Source organism: Aulostomus chinensis, chromosome 23, assembly GCF_037954235.1.
Source record: "Aulostomus chinensis isolate RoL2024-O1b breed Wild chromosome 23, RoL_Achi_v1.0, whole genome shotgun sequence".
NCBI classification, from domain to species: Eukaryota; Metazoa; Chordata; class Actinopteri; order Syngnathiformes; family Aulostomidae; genus Aulostomus; species Aulostomus chinensis.
The window spans coordinates 20,539,091-20,557,497 of NC_141342.1; the positions used below are offsets into that span (position 1 = coordinate 20,539,091).

At 45.7% G+C, this 18,407-nt stretch overlaps 1 protein-coding gene across 5 annotated transcripts in view; it reads right to left on the reverse strand.

Moving 5' to 3' along the window:
- Positions 1-18,407, reverse strand: part of grid1b (glutamate receptor, ionotropic, delta 1b) — a 381,406-nt gene that overhangs the window by 265,658 nt on the left and 97,341 nt on the right. The gene's annotated exons all lie outside the window — the stretch shown is intronic.

The following is an 18,407-nucleotide window of genomic DNA, read 5'->3' on the forward strand; positions in this document are numbered from 1 at the left end:
GGAGGAGGAGGAGCTACTCCAACTGTCTGATCCCTGATCTCAGCTCACGTTCGATGCTCCTACTCAACAGAGACGACCATCTAGAGCCACTAGTCTACCTGGTAACTGATGACTCACCTCTCATTTTCGACTGACCCAGTACTTCCCAAGTGCCAACACAAGTATGTTCCAGCAGCAGTAGTAGGAGTAGTAGTAGTAGTAGTAGTCGTAGTCGCTGCTGGTGCAGTGATAGGGGAGGGCGGTGCTGGGGGGGCTTACAGGTACCTGCAACCTGATTACGATGTCAAACGGAAAAACATAAAACTGGGAAATTGAACGTCACAGCGTCACTTGTGATTTAACATCTTCATAACCAAGACTGCATACATAGGGAATTATTTCCAACTGTGACAAGCTGTACTTACTTCCTCTCCTACCTGACACACACACACACACACACACACACACACACACACACACACACACACACACACACACTGTTTACCACAATATGTTAAACAGTCTATTTCTGCAGCTTCCTTCTTAAACGTGTCAAACTTCCTTTTTTTCCTTTCTTGAAGTCGTCCTCTGAAGTTAACAGTGTCTCCGATAGGAAAAGTGGTGAGTTTATGGTTTTGTCATTTGTAGTCTGATGAAGAACAAAACAACGCACACACACACACACACACACACACACACACACACACACACACACACACACACACACAACCTTTGACAGCATCATCGAGTGCCTTTGTCAAGCACTGTCATAAACATTTGCAATGCTGGCAGAGACTCCTGGCATTGAGGGATCGCTTCTGTGTGTGTGTGTGTGTGTGTGTGTGTGTGTGTGTGTGTGTGTGTATCTGTTCTCAGAGTTGAATGCTAAGTAGCAGCATCTTACGTAGTGTAGTTTACTGTTCAACTGCATTGACGGCAGCTTTCTCAGTTTTCACACAACAGAAACATGCGTCTTTTTTTTATATATAACTCCTCCTCCCAGGATGCATCTGCAGGTGTGTGCACGTGTGAAAGGTGCACGTTACAACAGTGTGCACCAGCACACATTGGCACGTCCCCAGTGTTCCATGGCGTTCAGACGTTCCAGCGTTAAAGCAACAGACGTCTCAGCTTCTCTCAGAAATATGCAGTTAAAACAAGAACAAGCTTCTTCTCCTTGTTGCCGGTTGCTAGGGCGATGAGACCCTGCCTATTTTTCTCATCAGGCAAAGTGCTTGGACAAAAAACAACAACAACAAAGAAAACGCTATGTAGACACTGGACGTCCCTAAACTGGCATTTCAACACTGGCTCAGAATAAATGATCACAATAAAACCACCTCAGAAATACTGCGATTCCTGATTTAACTACATAAAGTACTTGTTTTATCTCTGCTGTGATGGGATCAGAGGGGCTGCCATAGGATTACCGACAAGAAGCCCGAAGGCGGACCTCCCTCTCCAGGATTCGCTCTCCAGCCGTCTGCGCTTCAATAAACTGGTAAATAATCAGATAAATATTAATCCAGTTCCTTGTAAACAACTTCAAGGTCTACGGAGCAATTCTACGTTTAATCGTCTGCACTGTGCAGTGATTGCATAGAGACCCCTGCTGCCTGAGCAGCCTTATCATGACTTCTGTGCTTAGACAGGATGAAAAAAAGCCCCTGAAACCCCCCCAGGGGGGAGGAACCCTGGGAGAGAGAAGGCAAAATCACCCAAATACACATCACCCTCCGTTTTTTTTTTTTTTATTATTCTTCCAACTCTCCATTTTCTCCAGAGTGAATATTACTTGTTATTGCTGAGCCAGAACTCAATCAATCTCCAAAAAAGCTCTGCTGGCAGTGACTTTTTAAAGCTCTCTGCGGCGACCACAATAGCTGCAGCACAGAGGCGAGGCCGGCCTGAGAGTTCAATAAAAAGGTGAGAAGAGATGGCGTGCACCAAATCCCACACAAAACTCAGAGTTTAGTTTTGCTCATAAAATGTGGAGAAATGTGAAGTAACCTAAGACAACCCAGATGCAGGGCTGATGTTTGTCCTTCAGCGCCTCACTGGAGAGGATCAGGAGGTTTTCGTCTGCTGTGTACGAGTGGGACGATGGTTCTTTGTTCTTCACTCTGCTGAACTCGTCCTCAACCCGCCACCACCAAACAGATCAGTGGGTTCCGTGATGATTGGAGTCTTCCTGAAAGGACCAGAAACACCGGTGCAACAATGACATAAAGTTTGGTTGGAGAAACGTCAACATTGGCAACGCCTTCGGACCTGGTCTGGGACGGTCGCGGCTCAGTTATGGCAATCATGGCTCTAAAGTGGTGAGGGTTTGGGCCTGATCTGGGACGGTCGCGGCTCAGTTATGGTAATAATGGCTCGAAAGTGGTCCGGGTTTGAGCCTGATCTGGGATGGTCGCGGCTCAGTTATGGCAATAATGGCTCTAAAGTGGTCCGGGTTTGAGCCTGATCTGGGATGGTCGCGGCTCAGTTATGGCAATAATGGCTCTAAAGTGGTCCGGGTTTGAGCCTGATCTGGGACGGTCGCGGCTCAGTTATGGCAATAATGGCTCTAAAGTGGTCCGGGTTTGAGCCTGATCTGGGATGGTCGCGGCTCAGTTATGGCAATAATGGCTCTAAAGTGGTCCGGGTTTGAGCCTGATCTGGGATGGTCGCGGCTCAGTTATGGCAATAATGGCTCTAAAGTGGTCCGGGTTTGAGCCTGATCTGGGACGGTCGCGGCTCAGTTATGGCAATAATGGCTCTAAAGTGGTCCGGGTTTGGGCCTGATGTGGGATGTTCATGGCTCAGTTATGGCAATATTGGCTCTAAAGTGGTCCAAGTTTGGGCCTGATCCAGGACGGTTGCGGCTCAGTTGTGGCAATAAAGGATCAAACAGGGTCCAGGTTTGGGCCAATGTTCCTCGCTACCACAGTAATACCTATGGTTGCCAACAAACACAAACCCATTTGTCTTTATTGGTGCACACAACCAGAACAATTAAATTAATTGAAAATTCATCATGTTGCAACTCTGACAGCTACCAAGTGTTAAGGAGCCTCAGGAGTTTGAGAAATAAAACAATACAGGTTTTTCCGGGGGGGGTGGGGGTGTTAATTATTGACATCTACCATTTAGTGGAAGCACATGTAGCCTGAGACGGATCTTTGACTACGTTCCTTTCATTGGTACATTTATGTATTTGGCCACAGGCCAAAGAATGACGCTAGCATTAATCTACAGCCGCCTTGCATTTAGTGGCACACGTCGTCACATCTGCTCACAGCGGGATGATGAACAGCCGTATTATGATGTTGAGAAATCTTAATTTACACATTCGCAGGTCAGCTCCTTCATGTTTGGCTGCGGACAATCATGGATTTACATTCTTTCCATCCGTTAAGTCGAACACAGCTCTTGATTTAAGAAGCTGATTCCTGGTCCACTTCCCCCGACAGCCGTTGTGCGTTTGTGTTTGTCCACCCAGATCACTTGAAGAATCTCTGGATGCGTTCAAGTTCTGGGATCAGAGGCTGAGCCTCTGGTTGCGAATCATCCTTGATCTGATCTCAGGACTCAACCCACACTGACTTCGACTCAGTCGGGTTAAAAATACTTTCTCTTCCCGCTGTTCTGCTCTGACTATTGACACAAAATATGGGTGAACTTTGGGGTGTGAGGTTGCGAGGCTGGACGGAACATTTGTTTCCGGTGCGTGGGCTCAGAGGGAACGGCTGCGTCTGATCTCGTCTCGCGTGAAAGCAGCTTCTCCTTCAACTCCGTCTCGTCCTGCACGTCTTCGAGCTCTGCCCACCTCGGGGCTCTGCTCCCTGGGCAGCACTCGGCCTGACGCCTGCAAGGAACAGCTGGGCGGACACGATAACGGCTGACGTGTGTGCACATGTAGAGAGCACAGGCTAGAAACACACACACACACACACACACACACACACACACACACACACACAACCCAAGGAGACTGTTCTTCACTAGCTCATATATCACCCACTAGCTCAACTCCTCCTAAGGCTGCTGTGTGTGTGTGTGTGTGTGTGTGTGTGTGTGTGTGTGTGTGTGTGTGTGTGTGCGTGCGTGTGTGTGCACCCGTGCAGGCATGCGCTTGCCCTTTGTGTGCACCTTGAATGGTCACGGACATGAAATAATTCTGCCAACTGCATTTGCAAAATGATAAAAGCCGTTCAAAAATGGATGAACAAGAAACTATAAATAAATTTTGCTAAATGCTGTTTATTTATTTAAAAATATATTTAATGAGCAGCAGGACAATAGTGAGCAATTTTACATTTGTTTTTCAATGAACATTTCATGGTTTTATCTCCAGTAGTGGCGGAAAAATAAAGGTTTTACTGAACTGTGACAATTCAATTAAGTTCTTCAGAAAACCCTGAGGATATCTATGGAAATGCCCCGTTTTTTTTAAATGCATTTTTGTCAAAATTGTCATTTATTATTTTTAATTATTTAACAGTTTGCCAGAATAAAATGTGTACATTTCACATTCCTATACACTACAGATGTGAGTATGGTGTTTGCTTCTCCTGGTTTCAAGGTACTAGAAAATTATGAAATAATATGGTAACATAACTCAGGACTACATTTTCTGTCCGCCCATGACATCGATCCCCATCGGTATTCCCACGTTTGGTTCCATGACCTCAGCTCTGAGTGACCACGACAAGCAGGAGTAAGAAATCAGACGCTGATGAGGCAGAAAATTAGGAAAATAAAGTGGGAAGGAAATCAAATGTACAGTGTAGCCTAATAACTTCCACGTTTAATCTCATTGCTGTCATTTTTTTTGTTTTAACTGAACACTAATGCACCGTGAGGCCTTTCCAATCAGACAGAGATGCACTAGGGGAGGCTGTCTGAATAAAGTACAACCAAACTGGACTGTCATTAAGAATGCTGGCCGGCTGCGGAGGAAAATGGCATCCAACTTGATATGCCATTTGGGTCACTTAGGGTAATATCTGATGGCTGCTCTTTTATTATCGACTGTTTTAATACATCAGAGCGTGGCAAGGAACGCGTCCTGTTTACTGATGCTTCTGTTAAGTTCTGTGTAAGCGACACTTTGAATTCTGAAAACATTCATAAATATTGATGAGGGAGTCGGACGTCTCCGTTGCAGTCAAGTCAGTCCAGCTCTGTTTCATCAAACTTTTGGAAACATTTTTAAAAGTCAAAATGAAGCCAACAACAAATCAGGGGTGTACTCATCAGCTGGGGTGAATGCATTGACTTCCAGAGAGGAAATAAGACAGAAATGATTGGTGTCGGGCATCTTTGGTGTCACCGGCTGTGTGGATGGATTTCACCGTGTCTGGAGGCTACAGCAGATTAAGTCATTCAGATTGAATTCAAATTTACCAGCTGCTGGACTTGAAACCTTGATGGAAATGAGTTATTAATTAGGTCTCAACACGTTTGAGTGAAGAACAACACAAGGGAAATGAGTTCGGTGGTCAGAATTCAACTGTTCAATATGATCGTTCGGCTAGCAGCAAGGTAAGCTAACGATTGCAGCCTCCGCTAGCCATTATCGCTAGCTCAATGAGTTTTTTTGTTCTTCCAAACTAGATGATAGTGTATCTCCTGTTTAAACACTGCAGGAACGTGACGGGTTACAAAATTTGGTATCATTTGGCATCATGGGTCACAGGGGGCCTCAATGCCGTTAGCATGCTTGGCTCCTTACCACGCTTGCTGGGCCTCGCCGCTCGTTGACTCTCTGCAGCTGTTGTCACTTATAATCCTCAGCCAAGAAAAGCCGTAAGTCATGGTTAGCTGCTGGCTTGAGTGCCTCTTTAGCAGTTAAACATGAGATGTTGTCAGAGATGTGAGGTCCTGCTAACGGGGACAGCTCACGTTAAAGTGCCCCACCACTCGCTAACAGCTGAGACTGGTCAGCACTGGCAACCCATGGCCACAACAGCCTAGGTCGACAACTTTTAGACTTTATTTAGATTAAAAAAAAGACCACAGATTAAAGGTTTAAAGCCTAACATTGTCTTTTAAAATATACTTGAAATATCCTCTCTGGTTTCTGTAAGAGAACACAATGTGACAGTGATGCTGTCTCGTTCATTTGAGGCATAAAATACTTATTTAGGGAAAAAATCACGGTTTGGGTTATTAAAAAAGAAGTGAAAATCCCTGATGTCTCCCTCCTGGCTCGTGATATGGGAGCTTTCATACAATTTTACTGACTGAACGTAGACTGAACACAGCCTGGATAACTTGCATGTCTGTTTGAGTTGGAGAGCTTGATCTTTTTGTCAAACACACACACACACACACACACACACACAAATGTTTCATAATAGATTACATTTAGAAGGCAGAAGAAGTTTACTGGCTATTAAAACTTGTTCAATGTATATCATCTTAAACTGTATTCATATTTTCTGCTTTACTCGGCCCAATTGCCAGAACTGAACATTTTTACGAACCACAGTCATGTATAATCTTAATATTTCAGAACCAAACTACATTTCAAGTCGTCGTTTCTCTAATTTTAGAGGAAAGTCTGTGTTTGGGGGGGGTCAAAGTGGCGGATGGGAGTCTGCGGCAGTAGACAATGTCCCCAACAAGTCCTGGTTTCAACCACGAGCGATAAATTCTCCCTTCATGAGGATTTTATTGTTGGGTTTTATTGAATGTGTGTGAGAAAGGTGTTGATTTATTGTCATACTCATTTAAGAGGCTGTAATTGGTGGAGCTGTGCCGGGTTACACTGAGAGATGTTCCTAATATTCTGTCCTTCCCCTTTATAGGGTTATCAATTAAAACTTCACATTATTATCCTCAAGAAGGGAGGATTTATCGAAGGGCTGTTACATTATACTACTTTACTATTTTTTGAGCCTAATAAATTTGGCAGTGAGTGAATATTAAATATGCAAGTGAATTGATGGCGTGCAGGTGCCGTTTCAAATGCAGGCAGATTTCCATTTACAACGTTAGCTCGGGATGCGATGCTTTCCAAACCTTAACCCAGAGTTTTTAGAGCTGAAACTCTATTGAAGCATCATAAACATTCTTGTTCAACAGTAAATTCTGTCTCAAGACACGATTCTCAGTGAATTCATGTAAGCCAGACATGATCACTTGCCTGAAACTTGCTCATCCTCCCGCCATTACTCAACCACCTTCCCTGCTCGCCGGTGACATGGTAACGTGTTCGCAGTTGCACAAAATCCATCATTACACATAAGATATTAAAGCCTTTTTGTGAGAATCAATAATCCGATATGGTTTGCAGAGGAGGAGAACATTTCAAATCACACATTTATCCAACCACGCAACTTGTCTCGTAGAAGTAATGACTAAATATGAAGCAGAGAGGCCAATATGGCTGCCACAGGAAGCGAGGAGAAACCAACATTCAGCAAAAAAGTTGTGGAGTTATGGTGCAGTCAGTCGAGTTGGCGGTTACAGATTTATGGAATCCCCCAACATCCCCCCAAAAAACATTTGGCTCTTACAATAAAAATCCCCCCAAAACTCCAAAACAACAGTCACCGCCATCATGACAAAGTGATACTGCACCCAAAGAGTGTATTTTGCTGCTGGATACCCACAAGGAGGATTTTTCACTCCTCTGTGACTCTGAGCATGCAGGAGGAGCCAGACACGTACATCTAGCTGGTGACTGACAGCTAGCAACAGCAAAAATGTCCATTTATAAAGTTCATAAACAAATCACCTGGTAAAGTCCAGGACTTCTTTATTCAACCCTCTGCTCAGGAATCCTCAAGTGTCTCAATTGCAGCTAAAAACAATTGCGATATTCTGTGGATAGTTTTGGTGTTGTTAGCCGTCCCTCACCGTTAGCTTCAAGCTAAATGTATGAGGCTGAATCTTTCTGCCCTCTGGAGTCACAAAGAAGCAGGGGAAGAAAGAGTCAAGAGATCAAGAAAATTATTTGTGAGCAAAATCTACTTTTTGGGTGAGGATCAAATGAGTGAACCGCGTGTTCCGCGTGGTTTAGAGACCTCAGGACCAGGAAGACGGCGTTGGTTCTTAGTGTACGATAGACAAAGTTTAAAAACGGCACAAGACAGCTATTTTCTTATTAATTACTGCACTTACTTCAAAGACAAAAACATCTGGCACATCTCTGTGTGTATCCATTATTAAAACAACAAATCGAGGGGATTTTACAGCCTTGGCAGAGACGCCAGTTCCAGTTTGCACGACAGCACTTGGACGGAAACCAAACTATTCCCCCATCCCCTTCTATTTGTGCCGAGTGACGTCAGTGACAGTGAAACTATCGGAATGCAGAGCAGGTTGAAACATAACTTGAGATAAATAGACATACAGACATGAATAAATATGGACGTGTACAGTATCTGGGTGGCTGTCTGCCTCTCAGTCTAATAGCTGGCCTCTAATGAAACATTCATGAGGTTCGGGTAATGAGGTTGACATGGATTCCTCTCCTCCTCGCTGGCGTGCCCCGGCTGGATCTACATCAGCAGGCAGCGCTCGTGTACGAGGCGAATCAGAGATAGAACCAAGCCGGTCAGAACCTCATCAAACACACTGAATAGGCACACACACACACACACACACACACACACACACACACACTCTATGAACAGAGAGAGAGAAAGGGAAAGAGGCAGATCTGTGCTGGCAGAGATTGAATTTGAACTGCATAAATTTGAATTTGTCTCGCTTGTGCTGAAACGCTGAAAGTAAAAAAAATAATAATAGTAATCTGGAGAAAAAAAAAGTCTGTGGAATGAATGAATTTGGAAAATGTAGACTGGGAGAGAGAAACTGACTCTGGTGTGTGACTGAAAACACCAAATAGGCTAATTTCATGTGTCGGTGACTGGGGGCAAACATGACGGAGTGTGTTTGACACATGCGTGTGCCGTTACACGCTGCAGCGCAGCAGTTTAGTAGAAGTGACTGACAAAGCTTCGCCGGCAAGATGCATCTCTTTACTCTCCTCATGTCGTGGCACGAACCCCAGTGTGTGTGTGTGTGTGTGTGTGTGTGTGTGTGTGTGTGTGTGTGTAACATGAGGCGTGTGCAGGAGGTGGGGTTCTGGAGAAACTGACCATCAGGAGGGTTCCACAAGAGAACGTTTTGAGGTCAGTTGTTGGTCCTGGTCTCCATAAATCTAGGTGAGTCCCTGTTATACAGCCGGAGGGGGACTATAGACAAATACTATGGAAACCTGAACACTGAAACGGAACCAAAGAACCTCCACAGTTCTTCAGTCCAAAATGGCGGGAGAATGCTGCTGTTGCGGCGGCGCCATTATTTAAGCTCTTGCTCCTTGCGAGTTTGAGTTCGTTGCTCAGAATTATGAGATGTGATGGAACCAGACGTGGCTCCTGATGAGAGCACCGCAGTCAGTTTTTGTCCCTCACATCAGGATCGACACCGTTTCTGCAAGTGAGGATGTCAGACTGGCTGACATCACCAACCCGCCTACGAGACACACATTCAAGGTGGACAATAATCCTGGTGGGCTTTAGCGACGCAGAAGACACTTTTCAGTCCTCTTTTATAGTCAAGACGAGTCGCATCTGGTCAATGTGCAGAAATTAGATTTAATGTGGACTCTGGCCGTCCAGACTTTCTAAACCCAATCTGGATACACCTGATTCTGGTTTGGACTGGTTCTTCCTCCCCATCGAGGTGCCACAGTTTCTCTTTTCCCCTTCATCTGTCCATCCATTAACGGACTCAACATCTGTCCCCCGTCTTTCATCCATCCTTGAAGTAAAACCCGTTTCCCCACGAGATCAGAATCCTGATGTTTGAAACAGCATCGTCAAACCAGGGCGCAGGCTGCCACCGTGTAGTTCCTTTCAACAGGTTCTTCCACGTCCCCCCCACGCTGAGTCAGTTTGGACGCTTAATTGTTTTCCCTCTGTTATTTTACGGCTTCACTCAGACGGTCTGAGCTGTGAACGCAGCGGAGAGACGCTGCGCTTTAATCAGATGCAATCAGCTCACACCAGAAGATCCGCTGTTATTAGCAGGATTTATTAAACACACACTTCTGACTGCAGCACTGCTCTGTTCACACTAATATTTAATTAGGTATTTTTCTAATATATATGTTTAAAATGCAAACATATTTACTTTGAATACATAAACTCACCTTAAAATATATCACAGCAAAAAAAAAAAAAGCGAGCTGATCGAAGAAGAAGCGGAAAGCTAAACTTTTGCATGATAATTTCCCGTTTTTTTAGACTGTTCTATCGCAACTGTTTCTAGGTCTGAACTCTGAAATATACTTCTAGGTTTGTTTAACTGTTGTTGGTTTTTTTGTGCCTAATGCACAGAAACACACATTTTATCTGATTGTTTTGCTGGTTTGTACGTTACGTCCATATTTGAAACGGCGGAGGCTCGTGAGAGGAGCGTTGGCTCTCCTCTGACTGAAAACTGGAGATATTTTCAGGCATCAGGTTATTTTCCCCACCAGGATCATTGATGTTCCATGACAGGTACATCAGCCATTTGCAGAAGAGTATAATATACATATTTTTTCCTTCATCACTCAATATCAAAGGATCCAGTTGTGTGTGTCAAAACACCATAAATATTCATTTGTTGCTGTCAGTCAGCACTTGAGAAGCCAGGTATGACTTCTCAAATGTTGCTTCTCTCATCTCACAAGCTTTTTGGATTGATTGCCATGAATGTATTAATGCTGGTAAACAGCCTCCTGTCCATCCACGCCGCCCCCGCCAATGCCGCCCCGCCAATGCCGCCCCCGCCGCCTCTATTTGCATTTCAATCTCTTCATCTGAGATCCCCGTGTTTACCCGTCTCGCTCCTCTCCTCCACGCCCATTTGTCTGCTGATGAGGGCGAGCGAGCTTTGATATGGGAGAAGGCTCAAGACCTCTCGCCGACAGCAAACAGATGTGCTGGGTGGGTGGGTGGTGGGGGAGGCACAGGGGTGATGGGGGTGATATGAGATACATGGGATGGATGGATGGACTGATCAGGAGGGGAGAAACAAATCAAAACCCAGCCAGTAAAGAAAACAATCGTGTTAGGACTTCAATTTAGTGATTAAAAAACTGACCATGGTGCTACATGCTAACGCTTTAGCACATGAAATGATGACATTCTAATGATGTGACGTTGACACCAAACGAGAGGGCAGCGGCTTCTGTTGTCCGCGCTGGACCACAGATTGACCAATAGCAGGTGAGCTAGCAGTAAAGCATGCTAGCAGCAAGGCACGCTAACAGAAAAGAACACTGGCAGCAACACACGCTAGCAGCAAGGAATAATAGCAGCAAAGGGACGCTAACAGCTAGCACACTAGCAGCAAGCAATGCTAGCAGCCAGTGCTAACAGGCCCAGACATCTCCAAAACCCTCTTAGCAAAGTCAGGGCACGTTCAGTCCAGAGGATCAAAAAACTTGTGCGATGAATTTATTCTATGAACAAGTGAACTTGAGCTGTGAGCAGAACCTGTTCAGAACCAGGTAGAACCTCCACCCTCGTGTTCCGGTGTTGAGGATGGAAAGATTCACCAACATGCATCTGATTTTAATGTGTACGGCGGAGCAGCGCTAATTCAGACCTCCATGTCCTCCTTAAGGTCAGGTCCTTAAAAAGACCCATGATGTCACTTCCTGTTGTAGTAAGTAAAAAAAAAAAAAAAAAAAAAAAACATGCCAAAGGGGACAAATGTTTCATGTCATGACAACAAGAGTGATGGAGGTGAAAATATGAAACCACTGAACAATACAATGCTTCTCTCTCTCTCTCTCTCTCTCTCTCACACACACACACAAACACACACACACACACACACACACACACACACACACAGTGCTGTGTAAGCATGTTTTGGAAGCGCCATCAGCAGTGTGTCAGTGTTTGCCTGTAAACTGTAACTGAGCTGACACCAGATCAGCTTTTATTTTCTGATGAACAGGATGGTGCACACGTGTGTGTGTGTGTGTGTGTGTGTGTGTGTGTGTGTGTGTGTGTCGCCCATGTGTTTTGATCAGGCTGAAACAAAAAAAGACAAGGTTGGTGTGAACATTTTCTGCTTTTTCTAACAGTTTAAAAAAATGACGGTGTGTGTGTGTGTGTGTGTGTGTGTGTGTGTGTGTAAATGTGCGTGTGTGTAAATCTCCTGACTCCCGCACATACAACCACCTTTTGTCTAATCTTGTCATTGAATGTAATACGGAACTGATTGGCATTTGATAATAAACATGAGACATAGGGACAAATGCGTATAGGAGGCCACACACACACACACACACACACACACACACACACACACACACACACAATCACAATCTCCAAGCTTCAATTTAATCATGATCCTGGCAGCCGTCTAATCCCCATCAAAGATAATATTCTGTTTAATCCCTTCACTCTTAACGGCACACCATCACACTCTTAGGGGAAGCGAGTGTAAGGTGTGTGTGTGTGTGTGTGTGTGTGTATAAATATCAGATTGGTTCCCTAGGCATCTGTGGGGACTTGGGTAACCTGACAGCAGCGGCCGATGGCAGCAGTGACATCCTCCGCTGGTGGACGACGCGGTGGGAGCAGTTAGTTTTTGACATTCGTCCAACAAATCTCAACCTTTTTCATTCAGCTCCAACTGACTTCCAATCAGGGAAGATTACCGAGACACATTCACCGCTTTGTTCTGTGTTTGGAGTTCATGAGGCGTTTACAGCCCAGCAGGATGTTCGCGAATGAAGCTAACAAACATGAATTCAACATAAATCCAAATATCATGTACCCTTTTCTGTGGGAGTGTGGAAAAACGATTGGATTATATTTGGGCTGCCGTGATGGTTGCGTAAGATGAGATTGTTTTAGCATCGCAATCATATCGTTGGTGTTTGGGAGCGGTGGTCTAATCACTCCTGTGGTAATCTGCCTGGGATTTCCTGGATGTCTGTTCTTATAGTCTTCATATACTTCATCTGGAAGGTCTCGCCTGTAAACATCTGGGGGCGTCTCCAGCAGCATCCATCACTCCGCTGCTCCTTAAACTGTTATGAAGTCATATTTTGAGAGGTTGGGAGATGAGAACTGATTACTGGGACGTTAATCTGGGGGAGCTTTGAGCTGTCAGGGGGCGTTAACACTGGGGAGACGCTCAAATATTGACGAGGGGACGTGAATCCATTCAGGGCAACGCCGGAGATGCTGAATTTCCTCCAGTGGTGTTTGGTAGAGGGTTTACCGAGCAGAAATTAAGAAATTTTAAACAGCCGGAGTGCAAAGAACAGACACTCGCAGAAAAATGCATCGCAGCCGGTGAAACCTGTCTGATGTTGGATGTGAAAGTTCCGCTGTTGGGAGCACTTCTGGGTACTCGGACAAACGTCTGTTAAATACTGATTCAGGTATCTTTGTTCACAAGGTTGTAAAATACACTTTATTAATGATTTACAGCACTTCTACTTCCTCTGGTTCTCCTGAGTAAACGCATGACCTGCTCAGACAGTGCAGGCTCAGGGAGGAGGGTTCTGGTCCTCGTTGATCCCACCCGTAGGACCAGAACCGCCGGCTCATACCCGCTGCCGTTACTACTTTGTTCTGACGTCTCCTTCCTAAAAATCAACTTGTGCGCTCCATCAGCGGATCAGCCGTCATCCGTCAGGAGTGTTTGACTGAGCTCGTCTCTCACCTAAACTCCACCTTGCATGCCACAGCAGCTAAATATAAACCCAACCCATCGCGCTTGAGTCATCGGCTGCTTTCATGTCGGCAGGAGACGAGCTGACCGCGAGGCATCGTGACGTCTCGCTTTTTTTTCTCCTTTTTTTTCCCATCGTCAGATCAAAATCACAACAGTTTTAGTTCCTCTGCGTACTCCTTTGTGCCGTTCTACATTAAAAAAGCAGGATAGCAGTGATTGAATGTGACCTACTTTTCCTGCTTTTTTCACTTCCTGTAAACAGCGTTAAATACCGTCTTCTTCCGGCTGACAGCAGGGAAGTGAGCGCCGGTTATTTTCGTCTCCGGTGTAGATCTTTTGGATACCTCTTGCCCTCTGTGCTTACATAACTGCTGCCTTTTTAAATTTTTTTTCCCTTCCTTGCTACTGTTCAAACAAAGAGCGCAACAGCACAGGCTTTATTTCTGGGTCATTTAAATGCATCAGCAGTCCTGTTTTCCAGGGGGCTGCACGGGGGGCTGCAGTGAAGCTCCGGCCGCTGCAGCCGTGCAAGTGTTAAAGGCCAGAGCCTCACCTCTGCTTCATTATTTATCCTGCCTTTTATCCCTTTGTTGGGTTATTTATGAGCTTCAAACAGGTGGCCCTGCCGGAGGGGGGCGGGGGGGGGGGGTTAAGGGGTGGTTGAGGGAGGAAGAGGAGGAAGTTGAAAGTGACTGGATGCAGGGAAAAAGAGAAGCGTCGCACTGCTCTTCTGTGTGACAGAGCAGCAGCGTTTTGCTGTTTGAACATATACATTTCTCATGATGACATACAGGACAACAAGAGGAGGGGAAAACGGGCTGAATACTGATTGGCGCTAACACAAAAATTAGTGGAGGTCTGAGAAATCTGCTCACTTTCTGATTGATTCACCTGGAGGGTGGAGCTGCTCAGTCACATTGCTTCACGAATGCTCCCGGGGCGAGTGTTGAAAGGCCCTGCTCTAGATCCACGCTAGTTAGCTTAGCATACTGAATCGTAGTGGATGGGAAGTGTTAGCGCTGCTCTGACAAAACTTATCAAATACACTTAACACATGGGGAAAAAAAAGGTCTTTGCTTGCATTCATACAGTTCAGGTTGAGGCTAACAGCCGTAGACTTGTTTATGGAGACACTATCATTGTAAAAATCAGGCACACCCGGGACGACTTTCCAGGCAATGATTTGATGAAGTGCTCCAAAATGAAACAGTGATGACTAGAAGAGCGACCGCAGCTCCTGATCAGGGCTGACTTTAAAAGCAAGGATGAGGAGGAACGTGCCGAATGTGCCATTTTGGGCTACGCTAACACTTACCACTCACGACCATTCATTGTTCTAAGCTAGCTCGCGTGGCTCTCAGCTCCCTGGAGAAGAATCTCTAGCTTCTTGTCTAGCTCCTGGGGGACGATGGGCAATCAAAAAGCCGGTGTGTTCCTTCAACAGTTCTCTCAGTCTTGCCGTGGCGCTCATTATTAATCCATCCACATCGTCTTGCAGGATACAATGAAAATCATAAATCATGAAGATAAATATCTCTGATTACCAGCAGCGATTACTGTATCTTGGTGTATGAGCAGCTTTATCACTCCAGCTCATATTTTATTCCTCTTGTTCACAATATTTTCTTCAGCATAGCCACACACTCTCCTCCCCCCATTCTCCTCCCCCTTTCCAACTCCCCTCTGCACATCCACAGCAGGTGGGGCAGCCTCATTACAGCATAATGAGAAAATCTCTCCTCCATTAAATCATTGCAGGTAGAAGGAGGATACAAATAACTCAAGAAATTAATTTTATGCAGGAAGATGATGAGAGGGCATGTAGATGTGTGAGAAAACTCAGATTCTTCATGTTCTGATGTTCGTGTCTGAGTGCTCGATTGTGCTGCAGCAGCTCCACGCTGTAAAGCTCCTCAGACACGAGTCTGCCGAGTGAGTCCCTGCAGCTTTCAGAGCAAATACAAACAAGCAAATAAAAGGACCCCAGCAGTCAAGGCTTCACCTGGCCTGCTGCACGCCGCCAAAACGCAAGAGCAGCCGCCATCTTTGGACTAAGAGTTCCAGAGGTTGTGAGGTTCCAGTAGACGTTGAAAGCTAAGAGAGCACTGAAGGGCTCAAAATACAGATGTCACATTCAGAGGGAGTTTAGTTTCATGATGGCTGAGTGACGGGTGAGCAATGGGTGAATGCTGGGTGACAGATGGGTGAATGCTGGGTGAACAACAGGTAAGTAATGGGTGAATGATGAGTGAATTATGGGTAAATGCTGGATTAATGATGGTTGAATGACGGGTGAACACTGGGTGAATGATGGGTGAACGATGGGTGAACACTGGGTGAACGATGGGTGAACACTGGGTGAATGATGGGGTTCGGGGTCTGGTGGAGAGTCTTTGTGTCATAAGATGAGGTTATAGTTGGAGAGTTACTGCCTCACCTCACCGTCACTGAATGAGTGACAGCTGGCGTGGCGACCTGAAGGAGGCTACAGCAGTTTTTTGATGACTGAATAGTTAGAGAAGGTAAAAGGTACACACAAAGCCCATTACACACTCCTATTACCTAGACGACTTGTTGCTATGGTTACACTTCATGTTTCAAAGTCTGGTGTTTTCATCAAGCTGATGTATCAAGGTGAAGGAAGATGGAAGGACGAGGATGGACCGAGAAACGATGAAGATGTAAGAGGGGAGGAAGAGGAGTTGGAGGAAGTGTGGCTTTGTCTTTAATTGAGAAGCTCAACTTGTGACCCGGTTTGCAATGAGCGCCTCACGTTGTAATTTCTTTCTTATTAAACAGCTCTTGGTCACAATTAAAGAAGAACTTTAGAAGTCAATTACACGAGGAGCGTAAAGACGTTCTGCCTCCCCCTAATGGATGGAGGGATGGGGGGATGGAGAGAGAGAGATTCATTACTCAGAGCAATCAATGAGCTGTGGCAGCTGATGTATATACAATGATACCTGAGCACTTTCACCTCTTCGCTGATTGCATCTGTGTGTGTGTGTGTGTGTGTGTGTTTGTTAATATCTAACGACATCAAACTCATGTATCTCCTCCTGCATCGTTTCCACGGCAACCCGAACCTCCACATCGGAGCAAAGTCCCACCAATGCATTCCCAAAATGTTTGGGTGCTCAAGATGGAGGGTTCTTCAGTGGGTCGAGCCACATTCACAGAACCAGGAACATGAAAGAGGAACAAACACAGTCTGGGAGTTCAAAGGTGGCTGGCAGCTCGCCAGACCTGCTGGGAAATGGAAGGAGAACTCTGGATGACCTGCAGTGGAACCGGGTTCTTCAATAAAACAGGACCACACAGTGGGGTGGTCTATTATCTGTCTCAAAGGTGGACAGGGGGGGGGGGGGGGGGACACCCCGTCCCAGTTCTGAGGTTTTTGAAATACCTCTTCTATTCTTTATCAAGGAGTGTGAGTGTGTGTGTGTGTGTGTGTGTGTGTGTGTGTGTGTGTGTGTGTGTGTGAAATCCATTCATCAAGGAACTGCACAGTTTATGTAACTGACACTCAATAATATATGGAGCTGCAACGGTAAATAACTTCTACCACTTGGTGCCCACACACACACACACACACACACACACACACACACACACACACACACACAGGCTATTGTGTATTTTACTAGCACAGAAAACACAAAGTGTGTTTGTGCATGTGTGTGTGTGTCTCCCCTGCCTGAATATCCTGGTCGTGATGATGATGCACAACATGATGACACCAGAGATGTAGGCCAGGTGTCTGATGATGTCATGATGACAGGCACTGTCATGGTGGTCGTGTGTGTGTGAGGGAGGGAGAGAGTGAGAGAGAGCGGGGGGGTGGGGGGGTGGGCGAGTGTGTCCTTCCTCATAAAGGAGTAGCTGCTTTTGTCCTCCTGCTGCAGTAAACGTACTCTGGGAGACATTAAACATCTCGGTGTGAATGCTTATTAGGTGTGTGTGTGTGTGTGTGTGTGTGTGTGTGTGTGTGTGTGTTGCATCAAGCACTGGGGGAAGTTTATGTTGAGGAGCCTCTCATCATACAATAACCACACACACACACACACACACACACACACACACACACACACACACACACACACACACAAAGGGGTTCTCAAAGCGGGGTCCGTGCTCCCCCCGGGGGTCCGTCAAGGGTTTATCAGGACAAAGAGTTTAATGAGTCGTAGTCAGCTGGACTGAAACAGCACAGAAGAGCTTCGTTTGTGCTGCCACACCTGAGGGGCACCTGAAGACACCGTCAATGTCAGGTTGTTGTTTCCGTGTTCCACGACTGCATGTTCCTGCATGTTCCTCATACTAGAATCCCATGAGTGACTATGCAGCAAGTGGTGGAGAACACGCCTCAGGGGAACGTGTTCCTTGTTCTCTTACCCAGCTTTATCAGAGCTCTCCTCTGGTCTCTGACGCGTCTCGCTCACAGATCAAACGAGACTCGTTCCTTGAGTTCACTTTTCTGATTTTTTTTCTCGCGATTTGCGATGAAATTGACTCCAGAAATTCTCAACCTTCTAAATTTTTTACAGGAAAAAAAAGACAAATCGGATCCACGAACTTTTGACAACATGCTGGCCCGTGACCGTCTTCTCTGAATTCAGGAGGACTTGGATGATTCAGATTCACGCTTCTGTCAGGTCACTCGCCTCCACCATCGCTGCAGCGATCAGGAAACCCCCAGGGCACCCCGAGTGAGTTCCTCCCACCCACGACTCAAA